Raw genomic sequence first — 23077 nt, 5'->3', positions numbered from 1 at the left:
CCGATTCCTGAGGTCCATGCACGCTGCAGGAGCATTAGTCAACCCAAAAGGCATGACCCTGAATTCATAATGCCCATACCTGGTTCGAAAAGCAGTCTTAGAAACATCTTCCTCCCGTATCAAGAGTTGATGGTAGCCTGTCCTCAGATCGATCTTAGAGAAAACCTTTGCATTCTTAAGCTGATCAAACAAGTCTTCAATTCTTGGAAGCGGATACTTATTCTTGATGGTGACTTGATTCAACATACGATAATCTATGCACAAGCGCATAGTCCCATCTTTCTTTTTCACAAACAATACAGGTGCTCCCCAAGGAGACACACTAGGTCGGATGAAGCCCTTATCTAAGAGCTCCTGCAGTTGCTTCTTCAACTCTTTTAACTCTACTGGTGCCATACGGTAGGGTGCCTTAGAAATAGGAGTTGTCCCTGGTAACAACTCTATCTTGAACTCCACTTCTCGAGTTGGAGGCAAACTCGACAATTACTCAGGAAACACATCAGGATACTCACTCACCATGGCAACATCCTGCAATTTCATCCGTTCAGCCTCATTGAAGAAAGCAACGCTTCTACTTTCTATCCATCGCTTAGCCTTCAATGCAGACACCAATATCTTATTAGTTCGACTGGCCCTACGAGCATGAAATTCCACAGGCTACATTTCATTAGTCAACATATGTATCTGCTTCTTCCTGCAATCTATCATGGCATAATGCGCATACAACCAATCCATAGCCAAAATCACATCAAACTCACTGAGACCTAGGATCACCAACTGTGCGGGTAGGTGAAGTTGATGGATTTCCACGTCCACATCAGGAAGATACTCACGACACAACTCTTGAGCATGCATCGGGCTAACAACTTTTAAAACATACGGCATTCTTCTAGCCGACACTCTAGTGAGGTAGCAAATCAACTAGATATAAAAGAATGCGTCGCTCCTGCATCAAATAACACTCTAGCAATATGAGAGCTGACAAGTAAAGTACCTTCAACGAGGTCGTGTGCCTGAAGCTCCTCCACAGTAGTAGCGTAGACACGCCCAGACGTCTGTCATGCGCTAGAAGAACAGACTTCAAGCTTCTTCAATTCTCTTTCTTTCTTCAACGGGCAATCCTTGATAAAGCGTCACATACCTCCGCAGTGTAAACAAGCCCCAGTCACCCGATAGCACGGCTTCCCGAGGTGCACACGAGAACAAGTGGGGCACTTCTGAGAAGTCGGAGTGGCCACTGACCCCTGTGTGGCCTCACTACGGGTAGGCAGGTTCCGTCTGAAAGTTCAATCATCCCGCCTCTCATAAGGCCTTGTCCTGCCCGCAAAGTGTTGGCGCTTTACCTGTGTCCGTCCACCTTGTGAATGCTGGCCTGCTTTCTTCTGATGATCCTTCTGTGTCCTTACCCAATCTTCTTCTATGCATCGTGCCATTGTAACTGCCTCATCCAAGTCACGAGGTCTACTTGTCAACACTTTGCTTCGTAGTCCATCTCGCAGCCCACGCACAAACTTGCCTGCTCTGGCCTCATCTGTAGTGTAAAGGTGTGGGCAATACACCTCCAAGTGTCGATATCTCGTAATGTACTCTTCTAAGCTCGACTGATTCTGCTGCAAATCTAGAAATTCTTGCATTTTCTTGTCTCTGGCATACACTGGAAAGTATGTGCTAAAGAAGGAATCTCTAAACTGCTTCCATGATATTGACCCTTGGCCAGCGAACCGAATCTCACTAGTTGATTGCCACCAATTCTTGGCATCACCCTTCAACAAATAGGAGCCATAGTTCACTCTATCTTCTTCTGGCACTTTCAGAAGCGCAAAAATACGTTCAACCTCTTCAATCCAGTCCTTTGCCTTGTCATGACTGCCTCCTCCTGAAAAGATAGGCGGCTGCATCGCCATACACTGCTGATAAGACACTGTCGTTGCCTTCTCCCGAATTGGAGCACTGGTGTCTCCTGAAGGAGATGCATTGCTCCTCTGATTACCGACCATCGACTGCACTAACGTGGTCAGCGTCTGCAACGTGGTCAGCAATATAGTCTGCTGATCCACTAGCGGAGTCTGTCTCGGTGGGGTTTGGGCACCCCCACCTAGCTGGGCATACTGGGGCTCTGACGCAGCGTCACCCCGCGGAGTATGCGCATCAGAATGGGTTGGGCTAGACACTCTATGTGCCTCTGAAGACGGCCCAGCACGCTTCTTACCCCTACGATGATATTCCATCTGCACAAACAAGATCCTTTATTCTCAAATCACGACTAATACCAAACTCACAAGTCAAATCACAACGTGCATTAGCACGAAGTTCAAAACATAGATCACATTACATACTTATACTTGAAAAATCAAAACTACAATAACCAACTAATCAAACAAATGCGTACCTGCGCAACACGGCTTCACAGATAGACTTTAACTCACATCCATAATGGGGTTTGCTATGGCTCTGATACCAAAACTGTCACACCCCGACCTTTTAACCCTAAAACTTTTTTTTTTTTCTAAATGTAGAAACACACACCAAGATGGAGAGAAAGAGAAGGAACACACAATATACGTGGAAAACCTCAAAGAGAGGTGAAAAACCACGGAGAAGCTCTAACCTAGGTGCACAACCGCAACCCTAGGAGAGAGAAAATCTTATATCACTTAATCAACAATTACACTATAAGTGAGATTAAATAAGAGGGAAAAACGCCTAGGGTACCGAGCCACTCTCGGTACCCGTGCCCATGGGACCGGGTCTGGATCCAGACCCGGTTCCCTACACATGATATGTTAACACTCCCCCTCAAGCTTGGCATACATGTCAAACATGCCTAGCTTGCTTACATTTTTCTCGAATTGAGATGTACATAAGGCTTTGGTTAGAACATCTGCAATTTGATCTTCAGACTTCATATAAGGTAGGATCAACTCCTTTGAATCTATGCGTTCCCGTATGAAGTGGCGATCAATCTCCACATGTTTAGTTCTGTCATGCAAAACGGGATTATTCGCAAGATTAATTGCAGACTTGTTGTCGCAGTACATCCTCATCTTCTCTTCTGTTTTAACACCAATATCTGCTAGGAGAATCTTTAACCATAACATTTCTGTAACTCCCATAGCCACAGCTCTGTATTCAGCCTTAGCACTGGATCTAGAGCAAACTTCCTGCCTCTTACTTCTCCATACAACCAGGTTACCTCCCAGAAAGATGCAGTACCCTGTGGTAGACCTCCTAGTATCAGTACATCCGGCCCAATCTGCGTCAGAGTATCCTTCAATATTAAGTTGGTCTTGCTGAGTATAGAGTAATCCTTTTCCTGGGTTATTCTTTAGATACCCCAACACTCTTTCTGCACTCTTCCAGTGACAATCAGTAGGAGCATGCATAAACTGACTCAACACATTCACAGCATAAGTAATATCAGGGCGAGTAAGAGTAAGATAGATGAGCTTACCAACTAGCCTCTGATACCGCCCTTTTCCTTTTTCATCTAGGATGTTGCCAGTTTTGATGCTTATCTTTGTACCAGACTCCATTGGAGTTTGAAAGGGTCTGCATCCAAGTTTGCCTGTCTCCTTTAGAAGATCCAGAGTGTATTTCCTTTGGCTCATAACCAGCCCTGTCTCTGACCGAGCAATCTCTATCCCCAGAAAGTACCTTAGTTTACCCAAATCTTTAAGATCAAATTCAGCAGCTAACCTCTCCTTCATCTTCTTTTTCTCTTCTTCATCGTCACCTGTGACTATCATATCATCAACATACACAAGAAGAAGACTCACCAGGCCATCTCTCTGCTTAATGAATAGGGTGTGATCACCATTTCCCTGTTTGTATCCATTTGTCTTCATCACTATCCTCAGTCTTTCAAACCATGCTCTAGGAGACTGCTTTAATCCATACAAGGATTTCTTAAGATGACAGCATTTTCCGCTTTGAACATATCCAGGAGGCATACTCATATAGACCTCTTCTTCTAGATTGCCATTCAAGAATGCGTTCTTAACATCAAGTTGATCCATGCTCCACCCCTTTTTCACGGCAAGTGCTAATATGACCCTCACAGTTTTCAGTTTGGCAACAGGGGCAAAGGTTTCAAGATAATCAATACCATATTTCTGGCTAAACCCCTTTGCAACAAGCCGAGCCTTATACCTTTCCACAGTACCATCTGGTTTGTACTTCACATTGAACACCCACTTTGAACCAACTAAATGAGTCCCTTTGGGAATATCCACAACTTCCCAAGTGTCATTCTTTGCCAAAGCATTCATCTCCTCTGTCATGGCCTGTAGCCATTTAGGATCCTCTCTAGCATCTTCCACACACCTGGGAATAACAGACTTAGACAAGGATGTTATAAAGCATTTGTAATCCTTACTCAATTTCGCATAAGAGACAAATCTCTGAATAGGATGAGAAGTGCAAGACCTGGTGCCCTTGCGCAGGGCTATAGGAAGCTCTTCATTGATTAGACTTGGGTCATCCGGGGAGCTCACAGGATTGGGATTGGTTACATCAACATTTTCAATCACATCTGTCTTCTTCCTTCTGTACACCTGGCCAAACAAATGATCACGGGCTGTAGGCTGATTATCATCAAGACCCTCGTCCATGTGACGGTCTCTATCATCTCTGACTGTGTCTGCCACACTTTCACTGGCCTTGTAATCCAAGAAATCCGTAAACTGAATCAACTGATTTGAGGAATACTCTTCACTACTGTGTCCTAGATACTCCCCCTGAAGAGGATTCACATGAAAATATGCCTCATGTTCATGGAAGGTGACGTCCCGGGAAACATAGACTTTAGAGGTGGTAGGATCAACACATTTGTATCCCTTCTGAGTGGAGGAATACCCCAGGAAGACAGCCTTGACAGACCGAGGATCAAGTTTCTTGAGGGTGGGACTATGGTCATGAACAAAACAGACACACCCGAACACCCGAGGAGTAAGAGGCCAGGGATTCTGAGAAGGCCAAAGCATAGAGTACGGGGAATGGCCCTGCAACACACGGGTAGGCATACGGTGGTTGATAAGGTGGGCACTAGTGAGAAGCGCATCACCCCAGTAGCGCTTGGGAACCTGTCGATGGAACAGAAGAGCCCGGGTAACATCAAGCAAATGGCGATTCTTTCGTTCAGCCACGCCATTTTGGGGAGGTGTGTAACTACATGACGTTTCATGGACAATACCCTTGCTCTTCAAGAAATCATCTAGGGATTGAGAGACATACTCTCGAGCATTATCGGTGCGAAAAGCTTGGACAGACGTCTGAAACTGAGTCTCAACAAAGGCCACAAAATTTTTGACAATAACGGGAACTTCACTACGTTTTTTCAACAGATACACGAACGTACAACGGGAGTAATCATCAATAAGGGTCATAAAGTAATGAAAACCACGACAAGTGGGTACTCCCGAAGGACCCCAAACATCAGAATGAACCAAAGCAAATGGACGAGTGGTTTTATTGAATGAAATAGGGTACGAGGCCCTAACATGTTTAGCTAACTGACACACTTCACAGGTGAAGGAGTCCATGGAAACATAATGAAACAAACTAGGAAACAACTTCTTAATCAATGGAAACGGAAGATGACCAAGCCGCTCGTGCCATCGCATAATAGTAGATCTGTCTTCCATGCCTGACAACTGTCCACTAGTGGCTGAAATAAGAGCGGACGCAACCTGCACAGGCAGTCTGTAGAGTCCATCAATGGCCGAACCAATCCCAATCTTCTGCCCCGTCACCAAGTCCTGCAGAAAACACCGATCAGCAGAAAAGATCAGATTACAGTTGAGCTCTTTAGTAATACTGCTGACAGATAACAAATTCACAGGAATATTGGGAACATGAAGAGCATTATGAAGACAGTATTTATTTAACAAGGACAAACTCCCTTTTCCAGCCACAGAGATAGAAGAACCATCAGCCATAGATACACGTTGCTGCCCCGAAGACAATTTGTATTCTTGGAACATCTTAGGGTCCCCTGTCATATGATGCGTAGCACCACTGTCAACAATCCAATCACCATGTGAGGAATTACCTTGGTCACTAGTGGCCACGAGAGCTTGGGCTAACTTAGCCCCCTCAGACGTGGAAGTATCCTCCTGAGTAGTAGACAGCCGGCTGATATACGCTTGCAGTTCTTTGATTTGATCGGAGGAAAGCTTAGATTTGGCAACATTTGAAGGACTACTCTGACTAGGCTCAGGCACAGAAGGACTCCGGCGGCTAGAAGGAGGACGACCCCGGACAAGCCGCCTCTCAGGATGAAGATCCCAACAAAAATCAACAGAATGTCCTGATTTGTTGCAATGGCTACACCGCCGAACAGGACGCTGTCCAATCCCAGAAGCACGACTAACAAAGGCTGAAGGAGAACTCCCCTGACTGGTGTCAATATGCATCACCTGTCGACGCTGTTCCTCAGATTCCACACGGGCATACACCTCTTCAATTCCGGGGACCTCGTCACAATTGAGAATTTGGCTCCTAATGGATTCAAATTCATCGCGTAAGCCTCCGAGGAAAAGAAACGTCCGATCCATCCACTCTTTGTCCCAGTACAAGGCATGATCAGACCCACAGTGCCAGTCATCATTTACATGGTAGTCAAGTTCCTCCCACTTAGTCTTTAGGGCTGCAAAGAAAGCGGCTACAGACAAGTCACCCTGTTTAAGAGAGTATATGCTACGTTTGATTTGGTACGTACGCAATACTCTCTTCTTACGGCCATACATCCGTGCAAGCACAGTCCACATGTCGTAGGCAGTCGATTTACGCAAGATCAAAGGCTGAATATCTGCAGAAACAGAACTAATAATCCATACTTTAACCTGACTATCTTCCAACGTCCAAGTAGCCCATCGCGGATCGGTTTTTGAAGGTGCAGGCTTCTCCCCAGTGATGTAGGGCAGGCGACCACGACTGGTTATCCCAATTTCTAGGGCAGCCGACCAAGAGAGATAGTTATCCTTGTTCAGCCGGATGGAGGTGACTTGAACAGGCAAGATCTCGCTCTTGGTATTGCTGCCCGAGTCTAGGGCATCATCGATCTTGAGGGACATCTCCTCGGCCATCACAATCACCAAGGAGAAAGAATACCCAGCACCAGAGACGACAAACAAGAGGCAGCGGCGCTGGACGGCGGCGGTGCGGGAGAGAGCGACGGCGGTGGGCAGCGGTGGCGCGGGACGGCGGCGGCGCTGAAGTGGGCGACGGCGGCGCTGGACAGCGGCAACGCAGCAGAGAACAACCGCGCTGGACGATGGCGGCGCAGCTGGCAGCGCTGGACGGCGGCGGCGCAGCAGCGGCAGAGGAAAAAACGGCGGAAACAGCAGCGGCAAAAAACGGCGGAAACACGACTATCACACCAACGATCTCTCACGCGTTGGCTCTGATACCATGTAGAAACACACACCAAGATGGAGAGAAAGAGAAGGAACACACAATATACGTGGAAAACCTCAAAGAGAGGTGAAAAACCACGGAGAAGCTCTAACCTAGGTGCACAACCGCAACCCTAGGAGAGAGAAAATCTTATATCACTTAATCAACAATTACACTATAAGTGAGATTAAATAAGAGGGAAAAACGCCTAGGGTACCGAGCCACTCTCGGTACCCGTGCCCATGGGACCGGGTCTGGATCCAGACCCGGTTCCCTACACATGATATGTTAACACTAAACATAAAGCATCGAGGTGTGACTACCCAACAATTCAAAAAGACGATGAGCCAAGCAATTCAAAACAATGGGGCGAACTTTCATTTATATAACCATTTTGTTTCATACAAATTCACATCTATGTGCATGACTAAAATGCCCCAAAATCATAACATTGATGCCTAACAAAAAGAAGACATCAATAAAACCAAAACATGATGCGCCGGCACTACAAACGACAATCCCAAAACCTCCCCAGTAGGACGTGAGTGAAGTCATCTGCTCAACCTGTTGCCCCGGGTCCGCCAAAACCTGAAAAAGAAAACAACTGAAGGCTCAGCCTTCGCAGTATGGTAACAAGCCAGGAAAATGTCAAACCCTCTCAAGTAATGCTCAAATAAAAGAACAAATATCAACCCATCTATCGTCATGTCGTGTCAGAGTACGACACGTAAAAGCCACTTGATGGCCACACTAACACAACATCAGTCACATGCGAAGCATGCTTAAACATAACACTTACATTCATATCATTCACATATACGTCAGTCACATGCATTCTATCATACACATTACATTTTCATTAACTTTAGTGCATTAACAGTTCCTGTGGGTGCAACACAGGCACGTGCACACTGCGGGCGACCTGCAGCTAAGAGACAACCCCCGTGGTGGCCCATAACAGTATGGATCCATTTCACCCACTGCAGCGGTAGAAAACTCATCCCTGGATGTGTGAAGTCCAAGGTGAGATGCTCAGCCTTCCTTAGGACACCCAGGTTGGGAAGGCGGGAGCCCAACGCTCCAAGCACAACACACAACAGAACCCTGGGGCCTCGCACCGCCTGCGCTCCGACAGACGAGACCAGTGGCGAGAACGGGACGTCTCCCAAACACACAGCCACATCCCACTGGCCTCTCATCTCTTAATCATTCATTATTATTGTAGAAATACGAACAAGACGAAGAAGAAGAGAAACAATGATCACGATGTAACGTGGAAAACCCTCAACACGAGGGAGAAAAAACCACGAATGAGGAGGAGTTGGTGCCCACTAGCAGCCAGACTCTCTCTCTCTAAAGATTATCATTAACACATAAGGATTAGGGTTACATGACTTAAGTAGAGCCCAAAACGGGCTACAAGGCGGGTCGGGTATGGATCCGGACCCGAAACCCACAATCTATCAACACTCCCCCTCAAGTTGGGCGTACATATCAAACATGCCCAACTTGGATACATTCCTCTCAAATGAAGCTGAAGGAAGAGCTTTCGTCAGAACATCAGCAGTTTGGTCTTCAGACTTCATGTAAGGTAAGATCAACTCTTTCGCATCAATCCTTTCCCGAATGAAGTGACGATCAATTTCAACATGTTTTGTTCTGTCGTGAAGTACAGGATTGTTGGCTAAGTTGATTGCAGACTTGTTATCACAATACATCTTCATAGGTCCTTCAATCTCTATTCCAATGTCAGTCAACAATATCTTCAACCATAATAACTCTGACACTCCCATAGCAACTGCCCTATATTCTGCCTCTGCACTGGATCTAGAGCAAACATCCTGTCTCTTGCTCCTCCATACAACAAGGTTTCCTCCCAAGTAGACACAGTACCCTGTAGTGGATCGTCTGGTATCACCACAACCTGCCCAATCCGCATCAGAATAGCCCTCGATTTCCACAGTCTCTTGTTTCACATACAGGAGTCCCTTACCAGGATTTTTCTTCAGGTAGCATAGCACTCTGTCCACAGCCTTCAGATGTGCATCGGTTGGCGCATGCATGAATTGGCTCAAAACATTCACCACAAAGGTGATATCAGGTCTCGTGAGGGTAAGATAAATTAGCTTCCCAACCAAACGTTGATATCTTCCCTTGTCTTCTTCACAGAGAGGCTCTCCATCTCTGAGACTCAACTTGTGCCCAGTGTCAAAAGGGGTAGGAGTAGGTCTACATCCCAATTTACCAGTTTCTTCCAGCAGGTCTAATGTATATTTCCTTTGGTTTAGTACAAGACCAGTACTAGACCTAGCAACCTCCATACCAAGAAAATACCTTAGTTTTCCAAGATCTTTTAGGTCGAATTCTGTAGCCAGTAACCCTTTTAGCTTGATAATCTCTTCCTCATCATCTCCAGTAACAATCATGTCATCTACGTAGACGAGCAGGAGAGTAACCTTGCTCTCCTTCTTCTTCACAAACAGAGTGTGATCTCCATTTCCTTGTTTGTATCCATGACGTATCATCACTCTTCTCAGTCGTTCAAACCACGCTCTGGGCGATTGCTTAAGGCCATACAATGCCTTTTTCAGCTTACAACACATTTCTGGTTCTTCATATCCTGGAGGCATATGCATATATACTTCTTCTTCGAGGTCACCATTGAGGAATGCATTCTTAACATCCAGTTGATACATCTTCCACTCCTTCATCACAGCTAGGGATATAACCACCCTCACAGTCTTCATTTTCGCAACAGGAGCAAAGGTTTCCAAGTAATCAATTCCATATTTCTGGCTAAATCCCTTGGCCACAAGTCGAGCTTTATATCTTTCAACACTCCCATCTGGTTTGTACTTGATGGTATACACCCATTTGGATCCAACTAGGTGAGCGGCTTCAGGAATCTTCACCACTTCCCATGTCAAGTTTCTTCTTAGGGCATCTATTTCTTCTTTCATTGCATCGGCCCACTTGGAGTCACTTTGAGCTTCAGCGACAGTCCTGGGAATCACAGCCAAAGAAAGAGTAGAAACAAAACACTTGTAATCTTTCCCAAGTCTGGAATAAGAAACAAAATTACCAATAGGGTGTTGAGTACATGACCTGACACCCTTTCTCAGGGCAATGGGAAGATCGTCATTCTTCTTTTCAACCTCATCATGGGTCTCCACGGTCTCCTCGGTAGGACTTGGTTCATCCAGGGAAGGAGTGGCATTGGGATTGGAAGTAGATCTAGCATCACAAGTCATCACCTCTGTCCGAGTACCTCGTCTAGAGTAGAACTGTCCAAACAACTGAGGGCCTTCCTTCTCAATGCTATTGTCACCCCTTTCCTCATTCTCAGGCACATCAACAGTATTAAGTGATTCTGTTTTCTTGTAGTCCAGAAAATCTATAAACTGAAGTTCCTGTCTCTGAGAATACTCTTCCCTGCCCACAGACTGCTCCCCCTGAAGAGGATTCACACCAAAGTAAGAGGCATGTTCCAAGAAGGTAACATCCCTCGTAACATAAGCTCGACCAGTAATAGGATCAATACATTTGTATCCTTTTTGCGTAGGGGAGTATCCAACAAAGACACCTTTGATAGACCTAGGATCAAGTTTCTTGACATTTGGACTGTGATCATGGATAAAACATACACAACCAAAAACACGAGGAGGAAGAGGAAATGGTGGACGACTGCCAGGAAGCAACGAGTGGGGAGTCCTACCATTCAAAACACGACTGGGCATGCGGTTAATAAGATAGGCACTAGTAAGAACTGCATCACCCCAATAGTGTTTAGGAAGATTTCTCTGAAACAAAAGAGCCCTGGTGACATTAAGAAGTTGACGATTTTTCCTTTCAGCTACCCCATTTTGAGGGGGGGTGTAACTACAGGATGTCTCGTGAACAATCCCCCGTTGTCTAAGAAACTCCTCAACAGGCCGACACATGTACTCACGGGCATTATCGGACCTGAAAGTTTTAACATTCGCACCATACTGGGTATGCACAAGAAGAATAAATGTCTCGATGATTCGAGGAACCTCGCTGCGGTCTTTTAACAAGTATATAAATGTAGCACGAGAGAAATCATCAATGAAAGTGATAAAATACTGGAAACCTTGACGGGTATGAATGCCCGAAGGTCCCCATACATCAGAGTGAATCAGAGAAAAAGCTTCATTAGCACAACTAGAAGAAAGAGGGTACGAAGCCCTCACATGTTTGGCAAACTGACAAACATCACAAGAAATGGAAGACACATCAAAGGAGGAACACAAGTCTGGAAACAAATGTTTCAAAATCCCAAAAGGTAAATGCCCAAAACGTTCATGCCAGTACATAAAAGACTGAAGACAATCTTCTCTTCTCTTATCTGTCTTGCGGATCGCTGTCAACAGAGCAGTAGCCACACGTATGGGAAGACGATATAATCCATCAGAAGCTAAACCAATCCCAATCCTCTTCCCTGTCACCAAGTCCTGCAAAACACAACGATCGGCAGAGAATATAAGTTCACAATTCAATTCTTTAGTAAGTCTACTGACTGATAAGAGATTTAAAGGAAACTGGGGAACATGTAAAGCGCCCTGCACATGAAATTTGTCCAACAAGGACAGAGTGCCTTCGCCTGCCACACAGGTAGAGGAACCATCTGCAAGAGAAACACGTTCCCTTCCCGAGGACAACTTATACTCATGAAACAATTTTGGGTTACCTGTCATGTGATGAGTAGCACCACTATCGACAATCCATTCCCCCACAGAAGAGTTACCTTGATTGCCAATAGCTGCAAGAGCATGATTAGCTGTAGTTCCCTCTGAGGTCTCAGTCTTGTTGACATCGAGCCTGCCCAAATAAGCCCTTAGTTCACGAAGCTGGTCAGCAGAAATGGAGACTTTTTCTCCACTAGAGGCTTGCACCTCAGACACGGGCGTTCTCCCAGTCAAAGATCTCCCTCTGTTCCCCTTCTTTTCTGGATGAAGATCCCAGCAATAATCCACAGTGTGACCTGTCTTCTTGCAGTGAGTGCACCGGCGAAGAGACCTAGATGGGCCGCCAGGACCACGACTCACGAGAGCAGATCTCTCGTTATAGGGCACAAGTTCCCTCTTCCCTTCTTTTGTAACAAGCCTTCGCTGTTCTTCCGCTTCAACACAGGAGTACACATCTTCAATACTGGACACCTCCCCTGAATTCAAAATCTGACTTCGAACACCTTCAAACTCATCATTTAAACCTGCTAAAAATAGGAACACCCTGTTTTCCCATTCATGAGCAACATAGAGCGCCTGATCATGGGGACAATGCCAAGGAATATCAGAATGATAGTCAAGCTCTTCCCACTTGGCTTTCAAAGCCCCATAGTACTCTGCAACAGACGAGGTCCCTTGTCGAATGCCATAGACTGTCTTCATTACTTGGTAAGTACGAATTGCGGTCTTCTTTTGGCCATACATTTGCTCGAGGACCACCCACATGTCTCTAGCAGTCTTCTTCCGAAGGATAAGGGGCTGAATATCGGCGGAAACGGAATTGACAATCCAAGTTTTCACTTGATTATCCTCAAGAAACCAAGTATGCCACACATCACTTGTTCTTGCTGGTTCGGGGTTGCTCCCATCAATATAGGCCATGCGACCACGGCCAGCAATCCCCATGGTCATAGCAGGCGACCACGAGAAATAATTATCCTTGGTGAGGCGAAGAGTGATGACCTGCATGGGAACATTCTCCGTTCTAAAAGCCCCTATTTCAGTGGGATTGGTGTTGACGGTTGACGAGGAAGAGGCTGCCATAATCACAGACCAGTAGGCAGCAAGGGCAGCAAGAAGCAATCACACGATACAACACCAAAAAACGGACAGAGAGCAGGAAACAGAACCAGGCAAAGCGGCGCGGCGCTGGGCGGGAACAGACCAGGCAGTCGGCGCGGCGCTGGGCGGAAACAGACCAGGCAGAGCGGCACGGCGCCGGAAAAGGACACGGCGTTGGGCGGAAAAAAGACCGCCGCTGGACAGGTCGTCGTTTGGGCAGGCCGACGCTGGGCGGAAGCAGCAGAACGGGAACGCCGCTGGGCAGGCCGACGCTGGGCGGAAGCGGCTGCGCTAACCAGGGCGTCGCTGGGCCGGTTGTCGCTAGGCGGAGACGGCGGAATCCGGATCGGCGTTGATCAGGGCGGCGCTGGGCGGAGACGGCGGCGGGGTGACAGACGACGCTCGGGCACGAGCGTCGGGCACGGGCGAGACGATGAACAGTGTCGGGCGATTCTCCTCTAACACGGGCAAAAGACAACCAAAAACGCCGGAACTTCACGGCTCTGATACCATGTAGAAATACGAACAAGACGAAGAAGAAGAGAAACAATGATCACGATGTAACGTGGAAAACCCTCAACACGAGGGAGAAAAAACCACGAATGAGGAGGAGTTGGTGCCCACTAGCAGCCAGACTCTCTCTCTCTAAAGATTATCATTAACACATAAGGATTAGGGTTACATGACTTAAGTAGAGCCCAAAACGGGCTACAAGGCGGGTCGGGTATGGATCCGGACCCGAAACCCACAATCTATCAACAATTATCATTAGAATAATGTATTCACAAACTGTCTGGCTAGCTCATGAGGTTGGTACACTCCACGAGTGCATTCACAACTCCAGTTGCCTCCACACGAGGTCTACACATAACACTAACAGTCATAGCTAGCCGTCAAACAATATGGGTACAATTACCCTCTATTTCATCAATTTGCATCGTTGCCCATGGCAATGCATATGCAACAACGTACACATTCATATCAATCATCACATCAATCACGTCAATCCCTCTTTGAAAAACTTAGCCAATCCACAGAGAGTAGTCTCGATCTGCGGTTGGCTTGTAGCTGTCCTATGCAGTTATCATTCTATGATGCTTTCTAATGCACAATTGGGGTCGAGGAGACACTCGACTCGATACCCCGCCTTATCTGTCCTAAACAGATATCAATTCTAGCATGCACATGCCAATGCGTAACATTTTCAAAACAAAAGACTAATATAATCTTTCTAACCCATTCATATCATATAAGCAACATACATATACTCATTCACCAAGCAGTCAATCAATTTAACATCACAATTCTAGGATCCCTTGATCCTAGGAGCACACAATCACACATTTGCCCTAGGCAGGGATTTGCCTGGAATGTCGCCATACATGTGGCGTGCTCATCAAATTCTTCAAAATGCCCCAAGCTTCGAACTCAAGGTCGACGGGATGTGCCCGGTGCACCTACAAACATAAACAAGAATAAGGTTTCTACAAGATACCTACACAATTCAAACAAAAACGAACAAATACAAAATAAAATCTTTGAGGCACGTGTCGTCGCCTCAAGAGGGTGTCGACAGGTAGTGTCGACCAACAAGCTCTCCAATAGGCCTCCTCCTTTACGCCTTGACGTTGCCTCGAAATATCAAAACCCTCAACCATCAATCAATCCATCACTAATTCCTTCCTCAATAACGTTCTTTAATTAAGGCATCAACCCCAAAGTCACATCCAAATACGTATACGTTCACAGAAGTCTGCGCTACACTCCCTAAGACGGTTCTAAATCTTCCCCACAACCTCACAATCTCTACCATGCTTCCCTAATGCTTCGAAAATTAATTCATCATGCTTAAACGATCATTAAATAGATGAATCATTACTTTCCAACGCAAATCCTAAGTTTCCCCCCAAAACAAAATCACTAACATGCGTCCCAAAATCATCAATTCTAAGCTCTAGCATGCTCGAACAATAATTATTCATGCTTTAAAAGATAATATTCATTACTTTGAGCTTGATTAGGTATCGCTCACCCCAAAACAAGCGTCCAAACTGCTATAACCCTTCTAGCAACCACTTAACACGTTCGATCAAGTGCCAATGCTCGAGATTGCTTGTTGTCGCTGCTCACTACATGCCCTACTAGCTGGTAAGAGGGGAAAAACGTCCCTAAACTGCAATCCAACCCCAAAACGCCATAAAAAGAGTCAACACACGTCCAAATAAAGTTCAACACAAAATCTGTTGCTAGGAGAGACCCACGATAGTAGTGGGAAAAGCTGAAATGAACCAGAGAAAAGGACGCTGACAGAGAGGAGAGACAGAGAGAGGAGGGGTTCAGTCAAGGGGGGAAATGGCAGTGGGGGTGAGAAAAGAGAGAAAGAGCAGGTGGGGGAGTGCGGGTGAGTGAGAAGAGGGATCGGGTGGGAGAGAGCTAGCAGAAAGGGCAAAGAGGGTGGCGAGGGGGAGGAAGAGAGGACGTGCGGCAGAGAGGGCAGGAGCAAGAGAGAGGCAGAGAGGGGTAAATCGCACAAAAGAGAGGGAGAGCGTTTACCAAAGCGTCGCCGCCGCCACCTCCGTCGCCGCCGCTGCCGCTGCCGCTGCTCCACCCACCGCCCTCGAGCTTCACCAAGCTACAGTCGTAGCAGACGAAGAGGGGAAAGACGGAGAAGAAGGAAAGACGAGGGAGGGGAGGCGGAGTCGGGCTCGCTCACGCGTGAGGGGCTCGGGTTCGGGTCTGGACCCTGACCCGACCCGCCCTGCCAAACAACGAGCGTTACATCTCAGCTTGATCACTCGTTATTTATCAAGAGAGGGACTTCTGGTATAGTGATATTGATTGTACATGTTGATGACATTGTCCTCACTGGAGAAAGTGCTCAAGAGATAGCTCAAACAAAGGAGTTTCTACAGAAACACTTTATTACAAAAGATCTTGGTCAACTTCGTTATTTCCTTGGTATTGAAGTGGCTCGTACTAAAGAGATTGTGATGTCTCAAAGGAAATGTTCTTGATCTTCTGCAGGAAACAGGGTTATTGAGAGCTAAACCTGCTACACTTCCTATGAATCCTCGAATTCATATGCACGATGATGAATCAGAGGCTTTTGACTCTCGTTCTTACAGATCCCTAGTAGGGAAACTTTTATATTTGACCATTACTCGTCCAGACATCAGCTTTGCTGTAAATAAGCTTAGTCAATTCATGGAGAAACCTCAAAAAGTTCATTGGGAAGCTGCTTTAATGGTGATGAAATACTTGAAATCGGCCCCTGGAAAGGGGTTATGGTTCAAAAAAGGAGAATGTGTGGACATAGAAGCATATAGTGATGCTGATTATGCAGGGTCAATAAATGACAAAAGATCTATTACAGGTTTTTGCATCTTTATTGGCGGGAATCTTATTTCTTGGTGAAGCAAGAAACAAAATGTGGTTGCTAGATCGAGTGCCGAGTTTGAATATAGGGCAATGACTCAAACGGCTGCTGAAATCTCATGGGTGAAATCAATGCTTCTAGAATTGAGAATATCAGTGAAACTTCCTATGAAGATGTATTGTGATAACAGAGCAGCTACCTACATTGCAAATAATCATGTTTTTCATGAGAGGACGAAACACATTAAAGTGAATTGTCATTATGTTGGAGACTTGGTACAAGAAGGAGTCATTAGCACAATTCATGTTTCCTCTGAAGATCAAACAACTGATATGTTTACTAAGGCTCTTTCCATTGGAGATTTCTTGAGAGGATGTAACAAGCTGAGCATGATTGATATCTATGCTCCAGCTTGAGGGGGAGTGTTAAAGTTCTTTTTAGAGTCAATTTGAGGCTTTCTGTAATATTAGAAAGTGGACTAAGGACTACTTATTGTTTTCTAATATTTTGGTGGACTGAAATTGTGAATATGTAGTCTTTACCCTAATCTCTTTTAACCTGAGATTAGGGTTACGGGATCAATAAGAAAAATGACTCTCTTTGATTACGACAAAAATTTTTAAAAATGTACTGTATTTTTTCTGTTTTTTTCAAGCTCGTTGTATTATACTCGAGAAAAACCTCGCCGTTTAAAACTCCGAGATGTTATTTGTGACTATGCTTTTACTTTCGATGTGACAGGTTGTAAACAATCTGATGAAATTGATTGAATGGCTTACTGTGGTTCTTATTGGTTCTTATATTTCATGAGTTTTCATAGTCTACCGGCTATATAAGTGTTTGTAGGTATGTGTTTTTTGTTTCTTTTACATATTTAAAATAGCTTTTGTGATGCTTTCTTCTTGTGTTTTGCTCTAAGCCTCTCATTTGATAGCTTTTATACCATTTTTACATTTTTGGTTTTTTAAAACATTGGGCTCTTTGTTGAGAATAACACATTATGAAAGAATCGACGGGAGAACTGTCTTAACCAGTTGGAAGAACTATATTAGTTTCCTGGTTGAAGCTTCCTGCAATTGTTTATCTTCCATTTAGCAAGTCATTGCAAGTATGCTTTCTTGCAAGTTTAAATATTAACTTTGGGACTCTTGTCCTGATCCTTTTCCTTCCCATGAACAATTGACGCACCTTAATCTGATAATGCTGGTACTTCTTAACCACTGCTTAAAAAATAAACTCGTTATCTGGATGTTAAGTGACATAAATGATACTTCCAATAAAAACGTTAATAGCCTTATGGAACCTCAATCTGTTAACTTTGGTACTTCCTAACCACTGGTTAAGAGTTAAACTTGATATCTGGATGTTAAGTGATATGGTTAATGCTGTGGGAAAGTTATATGAATCGTCTTCCTCTTTTGCTTGTAGTTCAGAAAAATAAAGATTGATCTATTTTTTCGTGGTTTTTTTTATTTTTATTGAATATATTAATATGAGTGTTGTCTTCTGCTTGTTCTATGATATGATATGGTATGTTCTTTATTCTCTTGCTAGAAAGCATGGCCACTGATCTTATTAAGAAAAAATAGTCTCAGCTGCATCCTAGTTTTACAGCACTGGTCATTGCAGTATAGGAACTGTCAAACATGAGTAGTAATCAGGTTCTATGTCATGCTGAACGGCCTTGCAATGAAATACTTGGCTGAAAAGGCTTCATGAGTTCATATGGATCTGAATGGGACTCGACCATGCCATTATTAAGGGCGTGACCTGTCCTCCAAGTTTTGGGATTTAGTATTCTAGACTTATGGTGTTTCTTATAGACAGGAGCAGCAGCTGGCTGCCATGCTGTTCATGATATGAGAATCCACAAGGATGTGTGGCATATCTAACTTTTTTCCATGGAAGAAGCTTTCATGTCCTGGTTTAAGTTCTAGATATTTTGCCTCCAATAGAGAGGCTGCAATGTCTATCCTGTTGTATGCATTTAGTTAGGGTTAGTATGCAATTGCTCCAGCGGCTGCTGCATGTGGATCCACGGACGAGGAAGTTGTGCTTCTTTTCCTGGTTGGACGTCACATTCCAACTCCCGTGGTCTCTGTGCAGGCAACTGAAATGGTTGCTGCGTCACTTTGTGCTGGCATCACTGTGCTTGTACTTCGGCTGGTGTATAAGATTATCTGGTAATCCTTATTTGATTATCATTCTTCTGTGGCCATTGATGCGCATGAGGCTTTGCAGATGCAGTAAAAAGTTTACTGCATTTTTTCTAGAGAGCTTAGTTTATATGAAATCTATCCCTTTTTGTGGTTCATTTTTAAAGGATATCATTTTCTTTACACTGGTAATGGAAAAGAAGTGGGGACGGTGAACTGCAATTTGTTTCTTGTCCTTTTGAGTGGATGTGCAACTTTAAGGCCCAGTGATGCAAGAATTGTTTGTGGTAGGACCTTCATCGGCATCACCCTGCTGGTCCAACAAGTGGGTCGATGTGCATGCTCTCGTTCTGCCAGATTTGCGATCCTGGCCAAGTTTGGGCCTCAGTACGGAGGCTGGCAGTTGTACTAGAAGGAATAGCAAATCTACTACGTGGGTCATAGAGGAATACACCGTAAAGGATGAACTACTGCTTCTGACAGGGTTCAGGTCTGAGTTTTTCCTTTTTGGAACTTGTCATAAAGAAAATGAGCTGAAGTGACTCTTGGTGTTTCAATTCCTTGGACCCATGTAGAATGACAGCATTGGCGGAACGCTGCTCATTTTGTTCTTTAATGTCATTCATCAATGCGGCTATTTTGGTGCCAATAGGGACTAGTCTCTACCAAAGTCCATGTGATTTGACCTAGTGAATACGTACTTAGCAATTCACAGTTTGGGTCTATTGGCATGGAAGGCGTGGAAGGCCTAGGACCGTTGATGGTAAATATCTCTCTTCCAAGTAGGGTTGGGCATCGGGCAGCGCTGGATTGGTCCAATTTTATTAAAAAAAAATTAAAATGTATGTATATAAAGAAAACTATATAAAAATATAATTAAAATTAACAAATTTTTTTTTATCGGATCCGGCCTGGTGCCCACTCCTACTTCTGTGTCAAACTGTAGCTTAGCATGCTGCTTTATTCATGTTTAGGGGGTTATCTAGTGACACTATTGCAACTAGTACTCTCTGATTGAACCGTTGAACTATAAGGGGTTGAACCAGCGCATATTCAAAGTGGTACGTCACTAGTTTGTTATGACTCTAATTGACTCTAATGCTCCTTGGAGTTTATGCCACTCCTTTGTAACCAATACTGGATTATAGACCATGACTCGGGCAAATGTAAGGGAAGAAAGTCAGGATAGTTGTTATATGGGATGACGACTTGTTTGATATTGGTTTGATTATTGACGATGAAGTGAGAAGTTCTGCAGCTTCTGCTTAGCTAACCTGATTTGCTTGGGCTAGTAGGATGGTTTCAATTGTGCTTGGCTTTTGGATCTTAAAGTCTCTGGTTGGTCTTCCCTTTTACGTTTCATGCTAGGAATCCATAAGCTGGATCGGTGATGTGTTCACCATTTATGAACTTCTAACATTTTTGGGGTGCTTTCAATTTAATAGATCTGTGAATTCTTTTCCCAGTAGATAAACCACAAAACTCTTGCGCTGAACACTTGCTGTGATCGTGAATTCTATTCTCTCAGACATGGTTTTATTGGATAATTCTCGACTTGTTCAAGAAACTGCCATGTGCCTCTCTGGGTACTCGATGAGGCTTTTTGCTTTGCCAAGAGGAAAACGTCTTGCTAGCTGTTTGTATTCGGCTAGTTGAAAGTGGGCAGGTTATCAAGAAGAAATAATTCTCTACATGTAGAAAAAGATTTTATCTACTTTTTTTCTTTTAGCTATGACTGTTTTGTGAAAGGCTGCGGTGCTTCCTTATCCTTTGGGTTCCACTTCGCCATTGCTCTTTATCTATGCCACTGTTTTGCTGGGTGCGGGTGTTGGTGCGATACATCTCAAAAAATTACGATGCAGAGGTGCGGCGAAGATATTTATTATTATAATATATTACTGACGGAAAGGCCGTTGTACCCGAATCTATACCCGAAAGCGTGCCTTTTCCCAACGCACCGGTCGTAGTGTCGCCTCGACGGTTCCTTCCGTCGTCGGTCAGTGGTAGAAGTGGGAAAAGGAGAAAGTCGAAAGAGAGAGAGAGCGAGATAGAAGAGGGGAAAAGGGTCGAAACCACTCCTCGCGAAGTCTGCCTCTCATCGGTTCCCTCTCCTTCTCTGTTTGTTCCTATCTGTGACCGAACCGACGCCGTTTTTCCATGGACAATCGACATCGGTCGTGTTGGCATGAAGATTTCGATCGAGAGTGAAGGAATTTCTTGAAATCTGATTGCCGGTTTGTCGATTTGCAGAGAAAGGCACCCTCCTCACCCTCATCGGCACTGGCTGGTCCTTCTTCAAACTCTACCTTCAGGACAAGGAGAAGAAGGTCCTGATGATCGTAATCCCTCACCAAGTTGTTGCCAACAGAGCACACGTCATCCTCGATGAGACCGGGGCCGTTCACACAAGACTGGATCACATGGAAGCAGGTTTTCCTACTCGTTGATGTCATCTGCTGCTGTGTCGTGCTGTTCCCCATTGTCTGGTCTATCAAGAACGTCAGAGGGGCTGCCCGCACTGACGGCAAGGCCGCTGTGAACCTCATGAAACTTACGCCCTATTATGAAAACAATAGGGTGCGAATCTGGGTCACACCCGCACTCGAATCCGCACCCACATCGCGTCGACGTGGGTGCGTCACCAGGGTTGTCGCACCCTGGTGACATAGCTCTTTATGTTCTGAAACTTCATGTGTACATCTCACCATGGAGGGCCCTACTGCTGGTCTGCTTGGATCGGGGGTTCTGCCCCTTGAAACTCATTGAGACAAGTTCAGGGAAAAGCTCGGCCTCGAGTTTAAGGTAACTTTTGGCTGTGAATAACATGCAACTTTTATGGTTAATATACTGGCTGAGTGGCATCTACATGATAAATTCCATTCCGGCCCACTTAGGTTTGTGTTGCTTATATCTCTGCCCCTATTGCCTGCACTTGTGTGTGTTCTAGGGCTCCAACTGAGTTAATAGGTTGGTCAAACAGTTGCACTAACACGAAGCAAGCGAGAAAAGCAAGGGCTTTGGCCCAGGTCTTAGTCGTGTTTTGATCTGCGCTGGCCCCTCTCAACTTGCAGTTCTTTGTAGAGGGGTTCACAAGCAACATTTTAAATAATTCAACGAGGGCCAATATTGATAAAGTGAACTGTTTAAAATGTTCTTTTGTCTTTTTGTTTTTTTAATAGAAAAAACGTGAAAGTAGTTCCCATTACTTCCTGGTTGGATCCAAGGTGGCCCCTTTTAACACAACTTGCATTCTAAATTAAATGCATGTTGTTAACAAACTGAGACAGAGAAGACAAAAAGCCCACCACCTAAAGAGGTACAAAAGAGCAGTCGGCGTCTCTGAAATAAACATTCGGAAATTGTGTAGATAAAAATTCATGCATATGTGTGGGGTGCTTAGATTTTTTTGCGTATTAATTCTGTCCTCTTTGCATTTTGGCCACTTAGGTGGTGGCATGCTTTTGTGAGTACGACACGATACTTTTGTTGACAGCTAGAAATATTTAATAATCTAACTTTTGATTGATTGTGCTTTCGAGGTATATGTTAAACAGCTGCATGGATTCAAAGATCTTTGGTCTTATAGTATCTGGACCATCAAATATCATGGTCATGGTAGTAAAGTCTGGGGAACCAAGATCATGTTTTAATTAAGTCATATATAAGTGCCAATCTTAGTTTCTTTTGATCACGAGGTACTATAGTTAAATGGGTCTATCTGAAAGCCGGAGCGGAGATTGTAATACCATAGCATTCCCTTTTCCTGGTTAAATTTTAGTTCTCTCCGCTTTTATCTCCGCTTCTATTGTTATACGTGCATTGCTTCAAATAGCGAGGGAAGTAAATATGACGGATGTTCTTGATTAAGCATAACCATTATGACCTCTGGTCCTCATCTCCCTCTGAATTGAAGCTTCCAAACAAACCCTCCCCCTAAGAGAATTAAATCAACTGGGTTATTGGTCGCATCAAATAATTATTCAGTAGATGAACGATGACGATGGCATGACTATATTTAGCAATTATGATGACAATGATAATCATGGGGTTTACTGTCTTGGAATGAACTGTTCGCGCAACCAAGAGCTCATTAGGTGGGGCTTGTTTTGCCTTAATGTGTCATCTTTCCTAATGCCATCAACGACAAAGGCATTGAGAAGTCACTGTTACGAGTGCTTTGTTTCAATAATATTTCGCACTTCATGGAGGTGGCACACGTGTCTGGAATCTTTTGCTGACACCACAATGAGGAAGGCTAGGCCATTAGAAGGCGACCCCAGCTGCCCTTCTTTGGGGCTCTTAGCCTTAGCGATGTCTGCCCAACGTGTGATCTGCTGTTTTAA

Source organism: Nymphaea colorata, chromosome 3, assembly GCF_008831285.2.
Source record: "Nymphaea colorata isolate Beijing-Zhang1983 chromosome 3, ASM883128v2, whole genome shotgun sequence".
Classification (NCBI taxonomy): domain Eukaryota; kingdom Viridiplantae; phylum Streptophyta; class Magnoliopsida; order Nymphaeales; family Nymphaeaceae; genus Nymphaea; species Nymphaea colorata.
This window is presented reverse-complemented; position numbering follows the sequence as displayed.